This window comes from Mesocricetus auratus, unplaced genomic scaffold (assembly GCF_017639785.1).
Source record: "Mesocricetus auratus isolate SY011 unplaced genomic scaffold, BCM_Maur_2.0 Super-Scaffold_100007, whole genome shotgun sequence".
In the NCBI taxonomy this organism is placed as follows: Eukaryota; Metazoa; Chordata; class Mammalia; order Rodentia; family Cricetidae; genus Mesocricetus; species Mesocricetus auratus.
The window spans coordinates 56,526,836-56,545,954 of record NW_024429191.1 but is presented as its reverse complement, the minus strand read 5'-3'; the positions used below and the strand labels follow the sequence as shown (position 1 = coordinate 56,545,954).

The window sequence follows — 19,119 nt, the reverse complement described above, 5'->3', positions numbered from 1 at the left end:
GATCAGTCTTCAACATCACATAAAAGTGATTTTTAGGGTCAGGTGTGATAGAACACACCTTTATTCCCAGCAGTTGGAAGGCAGAGTCAAGCTTAGTTTACACAGGGAGTTTCAGACCAGTTGGGGTTACATAGTAGTGGAGCACACTTTTAATCACAGCACTCAGGAGGCAGAGGCAGGTGGATCTCCCATTTCGGGGCTCAGCCTGGTCTACAGAGTAAATTAATTCCAGGATAGCCAGGGCTACACAGAGAAACCCTGTCTCAAAAAAATGTTTTTTTTAATCCCTGGCACCAAAAAAATTGATTATGTGGATTATATTCTATTACAAATTCCTTGGCAGTTGTTTATGAGTATGGGTGTTTTGATTGCACATATGTCTGTGCACCATGTGCATACCTGCTGGTGCCTGTGAAAACCAGAAGAGGGCATAGGATCTTTTGGAACTGAAGTTACAGAGAGTTGTGACATCATGTGGGTACTGGAAATCCAACCTAGGTCCTCTAGAAGAGTAGCCAGTGCTCTCAAGCCAATCTCTCCATCCTGCTTTGTTTGAGAGAGGCTTCAAATTCAAGATCCTCTTGCTTCAGCACCCCAGTGCTGGGATTACAAATGGGCACCATCAATCTCTACTGGGATTAATTCATATATATATTTTTCTTTTAAAGATGTTTTTATCTTATATGTACGTGTGTATGTGTGGGAAAACATATGTATATGTGAGTGCCCAAGGAAGCCAGACAGAAGACGGTGTCAGAGACAGTTGAGTCAACTGATGTGTACACTGGGAACCAAACTTGGGTTCTTTGGTGCTTATAACAATTGAGCCATCTTGCTGAGTGGTGCTGGTGCCCACTTATAGTCCTATCACTCCACTGGGATTATGTCATTATGTTTTGGTATTCATGATTATAGTCCCCACCCCCAATTTCTGTCATTTCTCAAGTACTATCCACTTTGGTTTGCTTTTGTTTGATGGATTTTTCTTCATCTTCTTCTGAAAGGGTCAACTGCAGGCTATATGACCTTGAACAACTTCTCTTAGTCCTCCCTCCTCCATCTCCAAACCCTGAGATTATTCCTTGCCACTTTGTTTTTTTTTGTTTTGTTTTGTTTTGTTTTTTTGGTTTTTCGAGACAGGGTTTCTCTGTGGCTTTGGAGGCTGTCCTGGAAATCGCTTGGTAGTCCAGGCTGGTCTCGAACTCACAGAGATCCGCCTGCCTCTGCCTCCTGAGTGCTGGGATTAAAGGCGTGCGCCACCAACGCCCAGCTTGCCACTTTGTTTTAAAAAAATGTTTTTCATTGGCATGGAATTAATCATGCAGCTGGCTGGCAAAGATCTGCCTTTCTAAAGTTGCTGTAAGAGTGTACACCACCTGGACCTGGAGATGGCACAGTGGTTAAAGAGCACTGCCTGAGGCAGAGCATGGTAGCACTCAGGAGGCAGAGGCAGGCAGATCTCTGAGTTCAAAGACAGCCTGGTCTACAAAGTGAGTTCCAGGACGGCCAGGAAACCCTGTCTCAAAAAACAAAACAAGCAAAAGCACTAGACTGCTCTTCCAAGGGACCGAGTTCACATCCCAGCACCTACATGGCAGCTCACAACTGTCTGCAACTCCAAGATCTGACACCTTCATACAGACATACATGCAGGCAAAACACCAATGCACATAAAATAATAAAGAGTGTGCACCACCATTCCAGGCTTTTAAAACGCAGATTCTGGAGATCTCGGGATTGAACTCAGGTCCTCAGGTTTGCAGGGTGAGCATTTTACTGACTGAGCTATCACTCCAGCCTCATAGTTGGGTTTTGTTTTTTGTTTGTTTGTTTGTGAACTTATTTTTATTTGAGATAGGCCTCATGCAGTCCAGCTCAAGGTGATCCTACACTTTCTCAACCTCCTAAGTTCCAGTCAAGTATTTACTGATGAGGAATCTAAGGCAATGGTACTTCAGGTAAACTTGTTTAAAGATACAATAAAGCTGCAGATCTGAACCCAGGCTTGTTGATTATGATTCATATTGGTTATCATTTTCATTCAACAAATATTAATGAGCAATTACTCTCTGCTAACTGTATAAACACTAAAAGCAAATCCTGGCATTTGGAAAGCTATTCTGCACCACTGGTCCATTTTTTAATTCTTTTTTGTTTGTTTGTTTGTTTACTTTCTTTTTTTATTTTTAAATTTAAATTTAAATTAGAAACAAGGTTGCTTCACATGTCAATCCCAGGTCCCTCTCCCTTTCCCTCCCCAGTTTCTTTACTTTCATTCTAGCTCTATAACCCAGACTAACCTGAACCTTTCACTATGTAGTTCAGATTGTCCTCAACCTCATATTGATCTTCCTGCCTCACTTTAAGGAATGCTGAGATTTTAGATGTAAATTACTATCCCCTCCTCATTCTTGAATTTTTTGTTGTCCAAACAAGACTGCTTTACAGTGCTCCCCCCCCCAGCCCCTTCTATTTTTGATAGGGCTTCCAACTTCCTATGCAGCTGTGGATAACCTTGAACTTCTGATCTTCCTGCCTTATCTTCCTTGTGCTAAAATTTCAAGCACGTACATCCAAGTCCAGTATTGTCAGCTCTAGAGATGGAATCCAGGCTGCAAGCATTCTACTGACTCAGGGACATTACCATCATAACTTTACTAAGTTAAATCCACTTTCTTCTTTACATTTTGCTGTTGTTTTTGTTGCTATTCTTGCTTTGTTGCTGTCTTCCTCCAGTACTGGAGCTCCAACATGGAGCTTCATGTATGTAAAAAATATACTTCAACTCAGAGATCCACCTGACTCTGGCTTCCCAGGGCTAGGAGTAAAGGCGAGTGCCACCACCGCCCGGCCTAGTTTCTCTTTCTAACATCTTCCCATATAGTTCACTTTTAAAGTTATCAGAAGTATTTTTTTTTCTTTTTTGTTTTTCCAGACAAGGTTTCTCTGTGGCTTTGGAGGCTGTCCTGGAATTTGTTCTGTAGATCAGGATAGTCTTGAACTCACAGAGATCCACCTGCCTCTGCCTCCTGAGCGCTGGGATTAAAGGCATGCACCACCACCGCCTGGCATATCAGCAGTATTTCAGAAAACAAAACAAAAAAGAAACCATTTATGCCTTACTTCCATTATTAGCGAGTTGCTGTAAAATGTCACAAGAGACTGTTTCTTTTTATTTATGTTTATTACTAGATTGGGGGGGTGCCTCAGCTGGAGGCCAGTGTGCAGGTCAGAAGAATACCTGCTGGAGTTGGTTCTTGCCATACAAACTCCAAAGACCAAACTTGGGCAGAAGGGCTGGTGGCCAGAGCCTTGGCCCAATAAGCTGTCTATTGCACTTGTGAAATGGGTTGCAAGGTCAAAAGATCAAAAGGACATGTAGGAAGTAAAAATTGTGTTTTGAAGCCGGGCGTTGGTGGCGCACGCCTTTAATCCCAGCACTCGGGAGGCAGAGGCAGGCGGATCTCTGTGAGTTGGAGGCCAGCCTGGTCTACAAAGTGAGTTCCAGGACAGCCTCCAAAGCCACAGAGAAACCCTGTCTCGAAAAACCAAAAAAAAAAATTGTGTTTTGAAGCGGTTATTTTCATTATTATAAACACCATAATCTTGTTTTTAAATAGAATGTTTTTAAGTTTCCCCTGAGGCACATGGCTTTTTTTTTTAAGAAAAATGATTCACTATGAAAATAAACAATAATTAAATCTTATTCCTTGTGTCATTCCTTCCTCTTGCAGTGTCATGAATTGAGGCAGATATTATACCCTCACAATTCATTTCTCACTTTATTCAGATTGATCATATAAGGGGCAATCAAGGCACTGGTCACCCTGTTTTCTCCCCAGCAAAGGAAATACTCATCTGCTAACTATCACTTGCTACATAAAAGTAACTAAAATAGGTGGGCAGTGTTGGCACATACCTTTAGTCCTAGCACTGGGAAGGCAGAAGCAGGTAGATCTCTGTGAGTTTGAGGCCAGCCTGGTCTACAGAGTGAATTCCAAGACAGGCTCCACGGCTAAAGAGAAACCCTATCTGAAAAAAATAATAATAATAATAAATAAGATGGCTAGGCAAGTTTGAATACTTTCTACCTCTATTTCATTTACCATGTCTAAAGACAGAATAAAGTTGGCTCCCCCCTGACCACACCCTCCTTTCTTTTCTCTCTTTAATTTTGAAGTACTGGAGATCAAAACCAAGGCTTTGGACATGCTAAGTAAACATTCTTCACTGAGCTAAATCTACAGCCGTGTGTGTGTGTGTGTGTGTGTGTGTGTGTGTGTGTGTGTGTGTGTGTGTGTGTGTGTGTGTTGAGGGAACATGGTCTCACATACTAATGCTGGCCTATTAGCTTTGCACTTACTCTGTAACCCAGGCAGATCCTGAACTAGAGATCCACCTCACTTTCACATTAGCAGCTAGCGGTGGCTATAGGCCTGGGCCAGCAGATCTAGCTCAACAACAATCCCTTATGTTTTTGAAACAGAGTTGCACTGTGTAGTCCTGGCTGATCTGGAACTCCCTATGTAGACCATGATAGCCTCAAATTCAGGCACTGGCCTGTCTTTCCTTCTGACCCACCATACCCAGCCCTCAAATCCCCTTTTAAAAACTATCCCCCTGGGCTGGAGAGATGGCTCAGAAGTTGGGAGCACCGCCTGCTCTTCCAGAGGACCAGGGCTCAATTCCCAGCACTCACATGGTAACTCACAACTGTCTGTAACTCTGGTTCCAAGGAATCTGACACCCTCACACAGACATATGTGCAAGCAAATAACCAATGCTCAGAAAAAAATTTTTTTAATATTAAAAAAGAAAAGCTGGGAGTGGTACCACACTTTAATCTCAGCATTTGGGAGGAGACAGAAATAGGCTGATCTCTGTGAATTTGATGCCAACCAGGATCTACAAAGTGAGTTCCAGGATAGGCAGGCTGTTACACAGAGAAACCATGTCTTGAAAAAAACAGAAAGGAAAAAAAAAAACTATCCTCTTACACAGAAGAGCCATAGAGAATTTACTGGGAAAGTCAAATAACTAGGTAAAACAAAAAGGTTAAATTAATCGTCGCTATACAGTTCCAGGAAAGAAACATAAAAATAATGTGTTACCACAGAGAGAAGTTAAAGACAGCTAGGGTTCATTTCCTCTGTGCCTCTAAAATAATTCATTTCTCTTATCTGTGGATTTCCATGGATCTAGCACAGCCACTCCCACCTTTATTCAGCTAAAAGTAATCACTCCCTAGTTTTCAAAAGGCCTCACCATTGCAAGCTCTCAATCCTCAGAGCCAGCAGAGCTAAAGTATCCGCCTTTCTGTCTGCTTGAAAGGCAAAGGCATCTGCACTTATCTTTACAAAGCTGTGCCTAGAAAGGCACTTTCTCTCTGTGGAAGCTTGCAGTTTGGCTCTGACCTTTGCTTTATCTACCCTCACCAACAAGGACTCAGGAGTGCTAGCCCTCTCAAAGAGCCAGCCATCTCTTAGGCCCTGGCACAACTACTTGTCTTTTTCACTCCACAGAAAAGATTCCAGACAGGAGAGTAACAACAACAAAAAGAGTTGAAAAGCTGTGTACACCAATCTGAGCTCCAAAACAGAGAATTCCCTGAGGCAAACAGACCCTTGCAAAGGACGCCTTTACAATTAAAAAACATATCAGGGTCTTGCAGGCAATTCTTCTGTTATTGTCAATTTTGGAGGGGAGGGGGTTCAAAACAGGGTTTTTCTGTGTAACAGCTCTGGCTGTCCTGGAACTCACTCTGTAGACCAGGCTGGCCTCAAATTCACAAAAAATTTTTTAGATAAGAATAACAAGAAGCCGCCTTTAATCCCAGCACTCGGGAGGCAGAGGCAGGCGGATCTCTGTGAGTTCGAGACCAGCCTGGACTACCAAGCGAGTTCCAGGACAGCCTCCAAAGCCACAGAGAAACCCTGTCTCGAAAAACCAAAAAAAAAAAAAGAGTAACAAGAAGCCTGTTCTGGGCTCAATGATACAAAACTGTAATCCTAGCTACTTGGGAGCCTATGACTGGGGGACCGCAAATTCAAGGCCAGCCTAGGTAACTTAGTGAGACTGTCTCAAATTAAACAAAAAAATACAAAAGGAACTGGTGATAGGGCAATTGCCTAGTACAGTCAAAACCCAGGTTCAAGTTCCAGTATCCAAAGAAGTAAGTACAGACAGGGAGATGGCTCAATAGTAAACTTGCTTGGCACGCACTGAGGACCCCATCCAGAACCTCAGCCAGGTATGCCTGTGACTCCAGCTACTGGAGAAACAGAGTCGGGATTGTTGATCAAACCTAACCTGTGCTTAAACTCAAGACCAGCATGAGCAAGTACTCAAAAACCCGTCTCAAAATAAAAAGTAATAGGAAGGCAAGGATGTAGCTCCTTACTTCAGTCTCGTCCCTATTTCCTCTCTCTCTGGTCAGGAGTTGCATACCATTTGTAAAAATGCAGGAGTATGGTACTTTTCCCATACAATATGACAATCAATTTGTCACACCACACAAGAAAGTGCCATTTCTACAGATGATGTGCTGTGATTATGCATAAAGCACATTTTTTGTTTACTGAGGTTTTACATCTATGCTTTGTTTTGACTCGGAAATCAGTCATTCCATTAATAATCATAGGGTCTAAAATCCAATAGCATTGTTGGCATATAGCATCCGTACGGTACTTACAATCTATCGGTTTCATAAGCACTCTAAACCACATACATAAAGCTTTAAAAAGCCCTGCATTTAGTACTGCATCTTTCAGAGATTCAGAAATGTTAAGTGGGTTCTATCCAAGGTTATCAATCAGGTTTATCTATGACGGACTTGGTTCCCAACCTGGCTCCACCAAGTCCTCAGCTCTTTAACCTAGATTCCTCCTGGATTTAAATAGAGCTTTCGATTCCTAAGTATTATCCAGGGCACACCATAACTTCAGTGACCGGTCCTTCTCTGCCTGATTCAGAGTTGGCTTCTCCGGCTCCAGCACGGCTTTTATATTCCACCACCCTTCCCCCAGCAACCATTCTCTGAAAGAAGCGGAAAGGGAGAGGCGACCCAAAGCTCCTGGGGGAAGGGATGATGACAAGCCAGGCAACACAAGGCACTGGCCCTGCCGTGAGCCCCTTCCCTCCGCCAAGCTGTCCAGCTCTGGGACCCACGACCTAGTAGTCATCCATGCTCCAAATTCTCCCACCATCACCTCAAACTATCCCTCCCCCACGACCCTCCATCCCCGACCAGCAGAGGCCAGCCAGCCATATCTGCACACCCCAGTATCGATTCCACTTAAACCAGCACTCACTGTCGGTGACTGGGCCCGGCCCTCATGGCTGCTCCGTTGTAGCCCGTCGCCGCCACTGCTGCTCCACGCCCCAGCCTCTCAGTCACAGCCGCGGTCCGGACTGGCCCGGAGCCTCTCTTGCGCCTGCGCACCCCGGAGCGCCCGGGGCCCTCTCCGGCAGCCTGCGCCTGCGCATCTTGCTCTGGGGGCGTCTTTCTCAGTGCCTGATGGCCGGCTTCTCCGCGTATCGAGGGCACCGCCACCCACTGGTTTTGACTACTTAAAGGTCTCAGAGAATGAGGCTGCTTTGCTTTTAGGCCTCTAGAATATCTTACCTAGATTACTAAAGTCTTGAACTTAGACTTATCTACGAAGTCATACATATACATTTAAGGACTCTTCCAGAATTCTGGATCCTGCCTTCATTTAAAGACTGATGTTTTAGGCGTCGAGGAAATCGCAGGTGAATAGTTAGTTCCCTACTGTTCATCTCTGACTGTAGAGTATGATCTTTTTGAAAACTGAAAAAGACCTTTAGCCCTGTGTGGTAGTAATACAAGTCTGTTAACCCAACAGCACTTGGAAGATGAATGCAGCCGATTATGAGCGTCTGAACAGCAAGTACTCTTATTAAACACTGAGCATCTCTCCAGTTCCTATACAACTATCTTTAATGGGACTCTTCAGAATTTATTTAATAAACTAACAAACGGATAGGGTAGGGCACTCCATGAATCTTTTCAGAGGCAGTCGAATCCCTGTGAGGTTGAGGCTAGCTTGGTCTATGTAGCACTTTCCAGCACTACAGCTACATTGAGAAACTCTATCCCCCAAACAGAAAGAAACTAGGTGTTAACTTCTCTCTGCCTTCTTCTCAGAGAAGTACCCAGGAGCCCGAAGGTTTTCATCAGATGCTTACAACAGTATCAGTATTATGATGACGACGACAATGACTTTGGCTCTGTAAGATAGGATCTCACTACATACCTCAGAACTGGTATTGAACTCCCTATGTAGTCCATGGTGGCCTCAAATTCGTTATCCTCCTGCCTCGCCCTCCTAAATGGCAAGATTACAGTTATGTATTACCTACCATGCCTGGCAAATGCTTATGACTTTAAGAATATAATTCTAGCCAGGCAGTGGTGACTCACACATTTAACTCCAGGAGGCAGAAGCAGAAATATCTCTGTGAGTTTCAGGACAGCCTGGTCCACAGAGTAAATTCCAGGAAAGCCAGGGCTACACAGTAAAATCCTATGTTGCTACAAGTTGGTACATACTAATTGGTGTCTAATACAGTATACAGAGTTTCAAACTTAATAAGTGAGTTGCCTTCTACCTGGTTTGGGATGGAGGGCTCTTGAATTTAATTAGGGATGCTTATATAATCATGGGTGACTTATTTACAGGAGTATAGGCAACTTACCAGTGGCTGCTGTACTGGACAAAGTGTCTCTCTTTTTTTTTTTCTTTATCTCTCTTTTTTTTTAAACTTTTTTTAAAGATGTATTTATTATGTATACAGCATTCTGTCTGCATGCACACCTGCAGGCCAGAAGAGGACACCAGATCTCATTACAGATGGTTGTGAGCCACCATGTGGGGTGCTGGGAATTGAACTCAGGACCTCTGGAAGAGCGGCCAATGTTCTTAACCTCTGAGCCATCTCTCCAACCCATCTCTCTTTCTTTTAAGTGTCTTCCAGGGGGTGGAGAACTGGTTCAGTAGTTTAGAGCACTTGATTCTCTTGCAGAGGAGCTGGGTTCTATTCATAGCACCTACATAGTAGTTCACAACCATCCATAACTCCAGTTTCAGGTGTTCACTTCTGGCCTCCTCAAGCACCAGGCACACACATGGAGCACATATATACATGCAGGCAAAACACCGATACCTATAAAATAAAAAAAATCTGAAAGTGTCTTCCAAATAACATGAGCATTTCTCAACTATGTTCTGAATGCTTTTTTTAATATTTATTTTGTGTGTATGGATATTTTGTCTGCAAATATATGTATGTGCACCATGAGTGTGCATGCCAGAAAACTGCGTCAGATCCCTATGAAATTGAGTAACAGACAGTATGAGGCATCCCCTGGATGTTGGGAATGAAGCCCATATCCTCTGCAAAAGCAACTGTCTTAGGGTATCTATGGCTGTGATGAAACACAATGACCCAAAGCAACTTGGGGAGGGACTCAATCAGGAACCTGGAGGCAGGAGCTGATTGAGAAGCCATGGAGGATGCTGCTTAAAACTTACTCAGCCCACCACCTTCTTTCTTCTGCCTCCTCCTTTTTTGGGGGCAGAGGGGGGGGGAAAGACAAGGTCTTTATACAGTCTTCGATATCCTGGAATCAGCCTGGCTGCCTTCCTTTCTTCTTTTCTTCCTTCCTTCCGTCTGTTTTTCTCAGGGTTGTTTTTTTTTTTTTTTTTTTTTGACACAGGGTTTCTCTGTGTAGCCCTGACTATCCTAAAACTCACTCTGTAGGTCAGGCTGCCCTAGAACTCAGAGATCCAACTGCCTCTGCTTCCCCAGTGCTGGGATTAAAGACTTGGACCACCAGGCAACCAGCCTGCTTTCTTACAGTACCCAGGACCACCAGCCCAGGGGTGGCAACACCCACAATGCACTGGACTCCCACATCAATAGCTATTAAGAAAATGCCCTACAGCTCCATTTTTTTTCTTTTTGGTTTCCAAGACAGGATTTCTGTGAGCCCTGGCTGTCTTGGAACTCACTTAATAGATCACGTTGGCTTCCAACTTAGAGATCTACCTGCCTCTGCCTCCTAAGTGCTGAAACTAAAGGTGTGCACTGCCACCTCCAGGCTTACAGTCCCATTTTATGGAAACCTATTTTCAGTTGAGGTTCCCCCTGCCATGATGTCAGCTTCTGTCAAACTGACATAAAACTGGCCAGCAGAAGCCGGTCGGTGGTGGCACATGCCTTTAATCCCAGCACTCGGGAGGCAGAGGCAGGCGGATCTCTGTGAGTTCGAGGCCGGGCTGGACCGATAGCCTCCTAAACAATACAGAGAAACCCTGTCTCGTAAAAACCAAAAAAAAAAAAGCCGGGTGTTGGTGGCGCACGCCTTGAATCCCAGCACTCGGGAGGCAGAGGCAGGTGGATCTCTGTGAGTTCGAGGCCAGCCTGGTCTACAGAGCAAGTTCCAGGACAGCCTCCAAAGCCACAGAGAAACCCTGTCTCGAAAAACCAAAAAAAAAAAAAAAAAAAAAAAAAACTGGCCAGCAGAGCAGGTATTCTTCTTATGTGCAGAGTCCCTCTTGTTTTTAAGACAAGATCTCATATAGCTCCAGTCTGGCCTTGAACTCCTGGTCCTCCAACCTCTACCTTCCAACTGCTGGGATTATACACATACACCAGCATTCTCAGCACAAGGTCATGTTGATGATGTGTAGAATAAAAACTAGTAGCTGAGAGAATCAGGTAGTGGCCAGTAACCAGGACATCCTGTGAGCTGTGTCCTAGATGGAAAGACTTGGCACTATTTCTTCAAGGTGACACGCTTGTAACCTCTGCATTTAGGAAGTGTACAGAAGGACTGCCTCAAATTGAAACCACCTTGAGAAAAATAGCAAGAACCAGGCTGTCCAGGCCACATAGCAAAACCCTGTCTGTGAAGTGGAGAGGGGCCTGTATCAACTGCAAAATTATTGCACAGTTGGCACCAAAATAGAATTGCATAGCCAAGGATGCTGGGGAATTAATATTGACACTACTTCCTGATGAGTGGATGACTAAAAGGAAGGCCCGAAATGACCTTGGAATTTCTGGGAACGATGCCTTACTTCTCACCTCTCCATGCTACATCATCAATGTCTCCATCTCCTGGATCCTTGCCACATGTGACTTCTTGGGAAGGCCTGCTAGAATGTAATCTACATGATGACAGCACTTCTTCCCACATTTAAACCATTCTGTGCCCCCTAAGACAATTCTACACTCCAATTAAAATTTTGAATGCTAGGGTTGCATTCAGACTCAGCTTGCTGGCTTCTTTATGTATGCCAGGACACTCTCCAACTTTCATTTCCTCAGTGCTGGGAAGAATGCACAGCCGTACACTGTTTACTGGTACTGGTGTTTGATCACAAAGTTTCCGTGCATGCTAGAGAAACACTCTGCCAACTGAACTATACCCTCATTCCCCCTTCCTTTTTTTTTTTTTCAAGATGGGGTAGCCTCGGCTGGTCTAGACCTCACTATGCAGAACAGACTGGCCTAGAATTTGGAATGATCTTCCTGCCTCTGATTCCCAAGTGCCAGATTACATCATATTCAGAGTTATTTGAATGGCTGTTGTTATTGGAGACAGGGTCTCACTATGTAGCCTTGGCTGGCCTGGTATTCACTATGCCTCTTGGACTTTTTCCTTTAACGGTTGTCTTTTGCTTGCTTGTTTTGTTTTTCAAGATCAGATTTCTCTGTGTAGCCCTGACTGTCCAGAAACTCACTCTATAAACCAGGCTGTCCTCCAACTCCTGGATCTGCTGCCTCTATATCTTGAGCACTGGGAGTAAAGGTGTGCAATACTACAGCCCAGATGGCTTTTTTTTTTCTCTCAAACCAGGTCTCACTATATAGCCCAAATTGACCTTGAATTTTTAATCTTCTCGCTCTGCCTCTTCAGTTTTGAGATTATAGACCTGTGCTAACACAACAAACCATGTGTCGTTCCTTCCAAGCATAGAGAATATAACTCAAGTCAATCAATATTCCTAACATACATCCAACCCAATCAAAATGCAACATTCCCAAGGCTACAGAACTCAGTCAGAAATGGAAAGGCTCAAGAATTTTCCCTGGGGGCTGCCACCTGACTCTCACAAGCATCCTGAAGTTCAACACTCAGAATGCTGAGTCAGGAGGATCACTAGTTTAAGGCTACACAGTGAGCTTAAGGTCCACCTTATTTATATAGGAAGACTCTATCTCAAAGAAAACAACCAAACAAACCACTCAGGAAGCCAAGGCAACAGGATCACAGGTTCAAGACCATTCTAGGCTACCAAATGAAAGCCTGGTTCAAAACAACAAAGTATTAGGAAGTTAGGCATAGTGCCATACAACTAAGAGGAAGAGGTCAGAGAATCACCACCAACTCAAGATCAGCTTGGGCTGTAGAGTGAGTTTTCAGGCCAGCTGGGTCTACAGAGTGAGACCCTGTCTCAGAACAAATATAGAGTACCTAATCTTCACTACACACTAGATAAGGCAGTAAATACTACATACAGACTTAATGCTCATAGAATTTACAGTCCAGAAAGGGACATGCAATAATAACATTCGGCATCTTAACTAAAACTTATGAGTGGTCCTCCCACCTCTGCCTCCTACATAGTAGAAAGATAAGTATCACTAGCACTCAGGCTATGTGCCAATTCTCTTAATCATCAACACCCTATGAAGGCACTATCATTATCCTCATCTTTTTTAATTTGCATTGGTGTTGTGCCTGCGTGTATGTCTGCATGGGGGTGTCAGATCTTGGAGTTACAGATGGGTGTGAACTGTCATGTGTGTGTTGGGAATTGAACCCAGGTCCTCTGCAAGAGCAGTCAGTACTCTTAACCACTGAGTCATCTTTCTAGCTCCCATTATCCTCATCTTATAGAACAGTAAACTGAAGTTAAGAGGTATTTCTTGCCAGTGTGGACTACAGAGCAAGTTCCAGGACAGATTCGAAAGCAATACAGAGAAACCCTGTCTAGAGAAAAAAAAAATGAAGCCTAGGTAGAGGCAGGAAAACCCAAAATTCAAGGTCATCTTTAGCAATATAGCAAGTTCAAGACCATTATATACTATTATTCTTGACCCTGACTCTGTCTATAAATAAACAAGCTAAAAATCAAACCTAGGATTTATGCCTTTATAATCAGTGTATAGGTCAACCAGGATATAAGGAACATACATACATATATTTTTTTTTGGTTTTTCGAGACAGGGTGTCTCTGTATTGCTTTGGAGGCTGTCCTGGAACTCACTCTGTAGACCAGGCTGGCCTCGAACTCACAGAGATCCGCCTGCCTCTGCCTCCGGAGTGCTGGGATTAAAGGCGTGCGCCACCAACGCCCGGCAGAACATACATATATCTTGAAATCTTTTCTGTTGAACAGGCTATCCTCCAATTCGAGGTCCTCCTGCCTCTGCCTCCCAAGTGCCAGGCCTACCTGGTATCTTTTCTTTTCTTTAAAAAAGGAAGAAGAAGGAGGAGGAGGAGGAGGAGGAGGAAGAGGAGGAGGAGGAGGAGGAGGAGGAGGAGAAGAAGAAGAAGAAGAAGAAGAAGAAGAAGAAGAAGAAGAAGAAGAAGAAGAAGAAGAATCAGTATCTAAAAATCTTTACTCTGAGTGTAAACCATTTGCCTAGCCTTCATGAAGTCCTTGTTCAGTTACCAGCACAAAACAAACCAGACATGGTAGTATAGGGCTGTAATCCTCGAATTTGGGAAGTAGGAATAGAAGGATCAGTAGTTCAAAGTCAGCTTTAGCAACATAGTGACTATAAAAACCAGCTCAGGCTATCCTGTCTCAAAAATAATAGCTGGGAGGCTGGGGTGATGGCTAATTGGTTAAGAGCACTGACTGCTCTTCCAGAGGGCCCCAGGTCAATTCCTAGCACCCAAAGGGCAGCTCACAATTGTCTATAACTCCAGTTACAAGAAATCTGACACCCTCACACAGGCATACATGCAAACAAAACACCAATGCACATAAAATACAAATAAACAAACAAACAATAGCTGGGGTTGGTGAAGTATGCCTTTAATCACAATGTGTGGGGTCGGGGGTGGAGGTGAGGACATGGAATGTAGCTTAGTAATAGAGCATTTGGCTAGCATCCAGGAGGCCCTAGGTTCAGGTCCATCAAGCACTGTAAATGAACAACAGCAAAAATCCTTTGTGCTCAATGACACACCTTTAATCCCAGCACTCAGAGTAAAAACGAAAGCAGCAGGAATTGAAGCCAAGTGTCTATTTGTTTACGCATGAAATTAGAAGCCAGTCTGGGCCACAGGATACCATCACAAATACATAAGCCAGTGTGGCGCCTGAAAGGTCAGTGAGAAGGAAAAATAGATAAGGGAATGAGGAACTTAAAACAGTATAGGCTGTCTGGGCAGTGGTAGCAAATGCCTTTAATCCCAGCACTCAGGAGGCAGAGGAAGATGGATCTCTGGAGTTTGAGGCAGCCTGGTCTACAAAGTAAGTTCCAGGACATTCAGGGCTACAACAAGAAACCCTGTCTCTAACCACAACCTCCCCCCCAAAAAAAGACAGTGCAGGCCTTTATTGGGGGAAAAACAAATAGGTAGAGGGGGATTCCTTAAGAATCAAAGCTGGGGGCCGGGCGTTGGGGGCACACGCCTTTAATCCCAGCACTTGGGAGGCAGAGGCAGGCGGATCTCTGTGAGTTCGAGGCCAGCCTGGTCTACAAGAGCTAGTTCCAGGACAGCCTCCAAAGCCACAGAGAAACCCTGTCTCGAAAAACCAAAAAAAAAAAAAAAAAAAAAAAAAAAAAATCAAAGCTGGAGCCTGCTCCCTGCTTACAGACTGAGGTAGTTATGAGGAAGAAAGGGTGGGTGGGTGGATGTAGGAAAGAGGTCTCGCTTTATGGCCTCAGTTGGCCATTGCTAAGTAATCAGTGAGTAAGGTGTTTCTTTTGTTTTGAGACAAGGTCTCACCATGTAGCTTTGGCTGACTTGGAATTACCCATGTAGACCAGGCTACCCTTGAAACTCAGAGATCCACCGGCCTTGTAATAAGGCAAGGCTATATGTAGCACAATGCCTGGCTCAGTGAGTAGTCAGTTAAAGAATATTAGATCGATGGGCACTGGTGGCGCACACCTTTAATCCCAGCACTCGGGAGGCAGAGGCAGGCGGATCTTTGTGAGTTCGAGACCAGCCTGGTTTACCGAGTGAGTTCCAGGACAGGCTCCAAAACAATACAGAGAAACCCTGTCTCAAGAAAACAAAAACAAAAAACAAACAAACAAAAAAGAATATTAGGTCATCAATAAATATTATTCCTGTCTGGCCATACTTGGTAATTGTGGGCAGGGCAATCAAGAAACTAACAGAATCTATCAAAACAAGTTAATTTACGTCTAGACACCAAATTATTGGAGTTACTGGAGTTGTCACAGTTCAACCAAAATGGAGGAGCTGTAGAAATGATCTGGCCATGGCTAACAGTGGCATATAACCAGAATTCCAACACTCGGGAGACAGAGACAGGAGGATCTCTGCAAATTTGAAGCTAGCCTGGGCTACATAGTGAGTTCCAGGTAAATCTGGACTATATAACAAGACCTTATCTCAAAAAGAAATTAAAAAATTGAAGAGAGAAAAAGGGAAATGTTTAGATATGTAATTCAGTGGGAAAATATTGGTATAATATCTGAGTCCCCAGCACTGAAAAAAAAACAAAAAGCATGGGCTAGAAGAGTTCAAGAGAATGTATTTCTCTCAGAAGAACCAAGTTCAATTCCCAACACCCACATCAAGAAGCTCACAACTCTAGCTCCAGGAGACCGGACTCCTCTGGTTCTGTGAATCCTACACACATGTGGCACATGCACAGGATTAAAAACTAAAATAAATACAAGATGAGCATGGTGGCACATGACTTAATCCCAGCACTCGGGAGGCAGAGGCAGGCAGATCTCTGTGAGTTCAAGGCCAGCCTGGTCTACAGGACAAATTCTCTGTTACACAGAGAAACCATGTCTTGGAAAAACAAATAAGGAAAACAACAACATAAAGTTATGGTTTCAAGTATCCCAGGCTGGCCTTGAACTTTTTTGTAGCTGAACAGGACCTTGAAAGTCTGGTTGTTGTTGGGCGGTGGTGTCGCACGCCTTTAATCCTAGCACTCGGAGGCAGAGGCAGGCTTTCTGTGAGTTCGAGACCAGCCTGGTCTACAAGAGCTACTTCCAAGAAAGAAAGAGAGAGAGAGGGAAAGAGAGAGAAAGTTTGGTTCTCCTGTCTCCAATTCCTGCACACCCTGTGTTATGTGGTGCTGGGCTCTAACAAGGGTTTTGTGCTGTGTAGACACTCTACTGACTGAGCCACATCCCCAGCCTATTGGTTTGTGGGTTTTCAGGGAGGGGGCTGCTTTTCCCTACTTTTTTGCATAGTGTTCCACTCACTATGTAGCCCAGAATTTCCTCTTACTCACAGAAATCCTCCTGTCTCATATTCCCAAGTGCTAGAACTTTAAGTGTGAACCAGTCACCATACCTAGCTCTACTCCAGCTCCAACTGCATTGTCTCTTAAATTCATTTCATTTAGGCTTTCACCAGAGCACTTCAACTTCCTGTCAAATTACTCTCTCACACACACACACTCTCTCTCTATCACACACACACATGCACGCACATACACACACTCACACACGCACATGCACGCATTCTCACACACATGTACGCACGCACGGGCACACACTCGTGCACACTCACACATACACACGTGCACACACACTCTCTCACACACAAACAGACACACACACACAGGACTCAGGACATCTATGTACATGTGAATCTCACAATAGGAATATTTGTCCATTTCATTAGTTGATGTGCTTCTATGTAGTAGATGCTTAATACCGTCTCATCTCTCCAATCTCTGAAAGATGTATCTTACAATTTCAAGAGTCTGGCTGACTAACCACTAGAACAAAGTGCAAAGGGTGGAGGTGGAAATTGACTAAAGGGCTTGAATGGACAAGGGTAGCTCAAGGCCACAAACCCAAGGAAGGTCAAGTTAAGTTCCTCTGGCTGCTATGGCATCCTGGGAGATCCTAAGTGGCTAAGCAGCTTTACCATTTCTCTCGTCTCTCCTTCCTTCTCAGGCCCTCCTGCTGCTAGGCAAGGACTCTACCAACTGATCAATGTGTGTGTGTGATGAAATGTGGGAACTTTTTTTTTTTTGTTGGTTTTTCGAGACAGGGTTTCTCTGTGGCTTTGGAGGCTGTCCTGGAACTCACTTTGTAGGCCAGGCTGGTCTCGAACTCACAGAGATCCGCCTGCCTCTGTCTCCCGAGTGCTGGGATTAAAGGCATACGCCACCAACGCCCAGCTGGGAACAACTTTCATGAGCCAATTCTGTTCACCCTGACGTCAGGTAGGTTTTAGGGTTGGAGTTCAGATCAAGCCCGCACAGCATTTGCACCAGCTTTACCATCTCCCCTGCCATTTTATTTATTTATTTCTGTTTTTTCCAGACAGGGTTTCTCTGTAGCTTTGGAGCCTGTCCTGGAACTTGCTTTGTAGACCAGACTGGACTTGAACTCTGAGATCCCCTTGCCTCTGCCTCCTGAGTGCTGGGATCGAAGGCATGTGCTACCACCGCCCGGCTCCCTGTCATTTATTTTATTTTACTTTGTTTTATTTATTTAGAGACAGTCTGACTATGTAGCCCTGGCTGACCTACATCTTACTAGGTAGCACTGGCTTTCCTAGGATTTGATTTGTATACCAAAGTGACCTCCAACTCACAGAGATCATCCTGCCTCTGTCTCTTAAATCCTGGGATTAAAGATCTAACATGCCAGGTTTCCCCAGTACCCCCTTTTAAAGACAAACATCCATTCAAGTCTGGCCTTGAACATCCCTATTCTCCTGTCTCCACCTCCCAAATACTGGGTTACAGGAGAGCCCCACCACATCCAGAAACCTGCCTTGGTTTCTTGGTTATTATTATTATTATTAATTTTCCTCCAGAAAGACAGCCTCAGAGACTAGACAGGAGCCGGTATTTAAAGAGGTAAATACAATCCACTGCTCTACAGGAATGTCTTCCACAGTACCATTCCTTAACAAAAGGCCAGATTTCAAAAAGCAACCTGTGCTGACTGGTTTTATGTCAACTTGAAGAACGCTGGAGTCATCTCAGAGGAGGAAAACTCAGCTGAGAATCTGCCTCCATAAGATTGGGCTGTAGACAGGCCTGCAGAGCATTTTCTTAGTGTGGTAGGGCCCAACACATTGTGAGTGGTGTTCCTAGATGCTATAAGAAAGCAGGCTGTGCCGGGTGCTGGTGTCGCACACCTTTAATACAAGCACTTAGGAGGCAGAGGCAGGGTGATCTCTGTGAGTTCAAGGCCAGCCTGGTCTAGAGAGTGAGTTCCAGGACAGCCAGGGCTATAGAGAAAATCTGCTTTGAAAAAGTCAAAAAGAAAAAAAAGCTGGCTGAGCAAGTCATGAGGAAGCCAGTAAGCAGCATCCTCCAAGGCCTCTGCATTAGCTCCTGCCTCCAAGTTCCTGCCTGATTTGAGTTCCTTCCTTGGCTTCCCTCAATGAATTTATTTCAAGATATGTAAGCCAAATAAATATACCCTTTTCCCCAAGTAGCTTTCGGTTACAGAGTTTTATCACAGCTACAATAACCCTAACAAAGACTGCCACACCCAGCTAAAACATAGCTAAATATGAAATAAGAAAGGATCCTGCAGGGTTAGGGTTAGAAAGAACTTTTTAAAAATCCCGTGAAATGCCCACTTGTAGCTGCTTGGCCTCTCGAGGAATGTAGCCAATCAGAAGACAGAACTAAAAAAAAAAGCTCTTTTACAAATCTCTGGCAGAGGGAGAAATGACGGTATGGGAGTCCAAGACGATCGTTATACTCACGCAGACAATAAATACATCACATTTTTGCCTTTCCTTAGCTTCTGTCACCCTTCGCAAATAGTCTTGACCTACCCCTCCCAGGACACCCCGGGTGCGTCAGTTCTGTTTGGGTGATCTAGTTTTCTTTACTCGTTGGTCTGTGGCCCTCACCGTCCAATCGCAGCGTGCTTCTA

The 19,119-nt window shown here is 44.3% G+C and overlaps 1 protein-coding gene across 2 annotated transcripts in view; it reads right to left on the bottom strand.

Annotated features, from left to right (window-relative positions):
• The window catches only part of Fam222b (family with sequence similarity 222 member B), a 56,416-nt gene extending 48,973 nt beyond the window's left edge, over positions 1-7,443 (bottom strand). For both annotated transcript variants that reach the window (XM_005077032.4, XM_005077034.4), the window contains exon 1: positions 7,311-7,443. The gene's annotated coding sequence lies outside the window, so the exon portion shown is untranslated. The remainder of the gene's footprint in view (positions 1-7,310) is intronic.
• Positions 7,444-19,119: the final 11,676 nt, after the last annotated feature.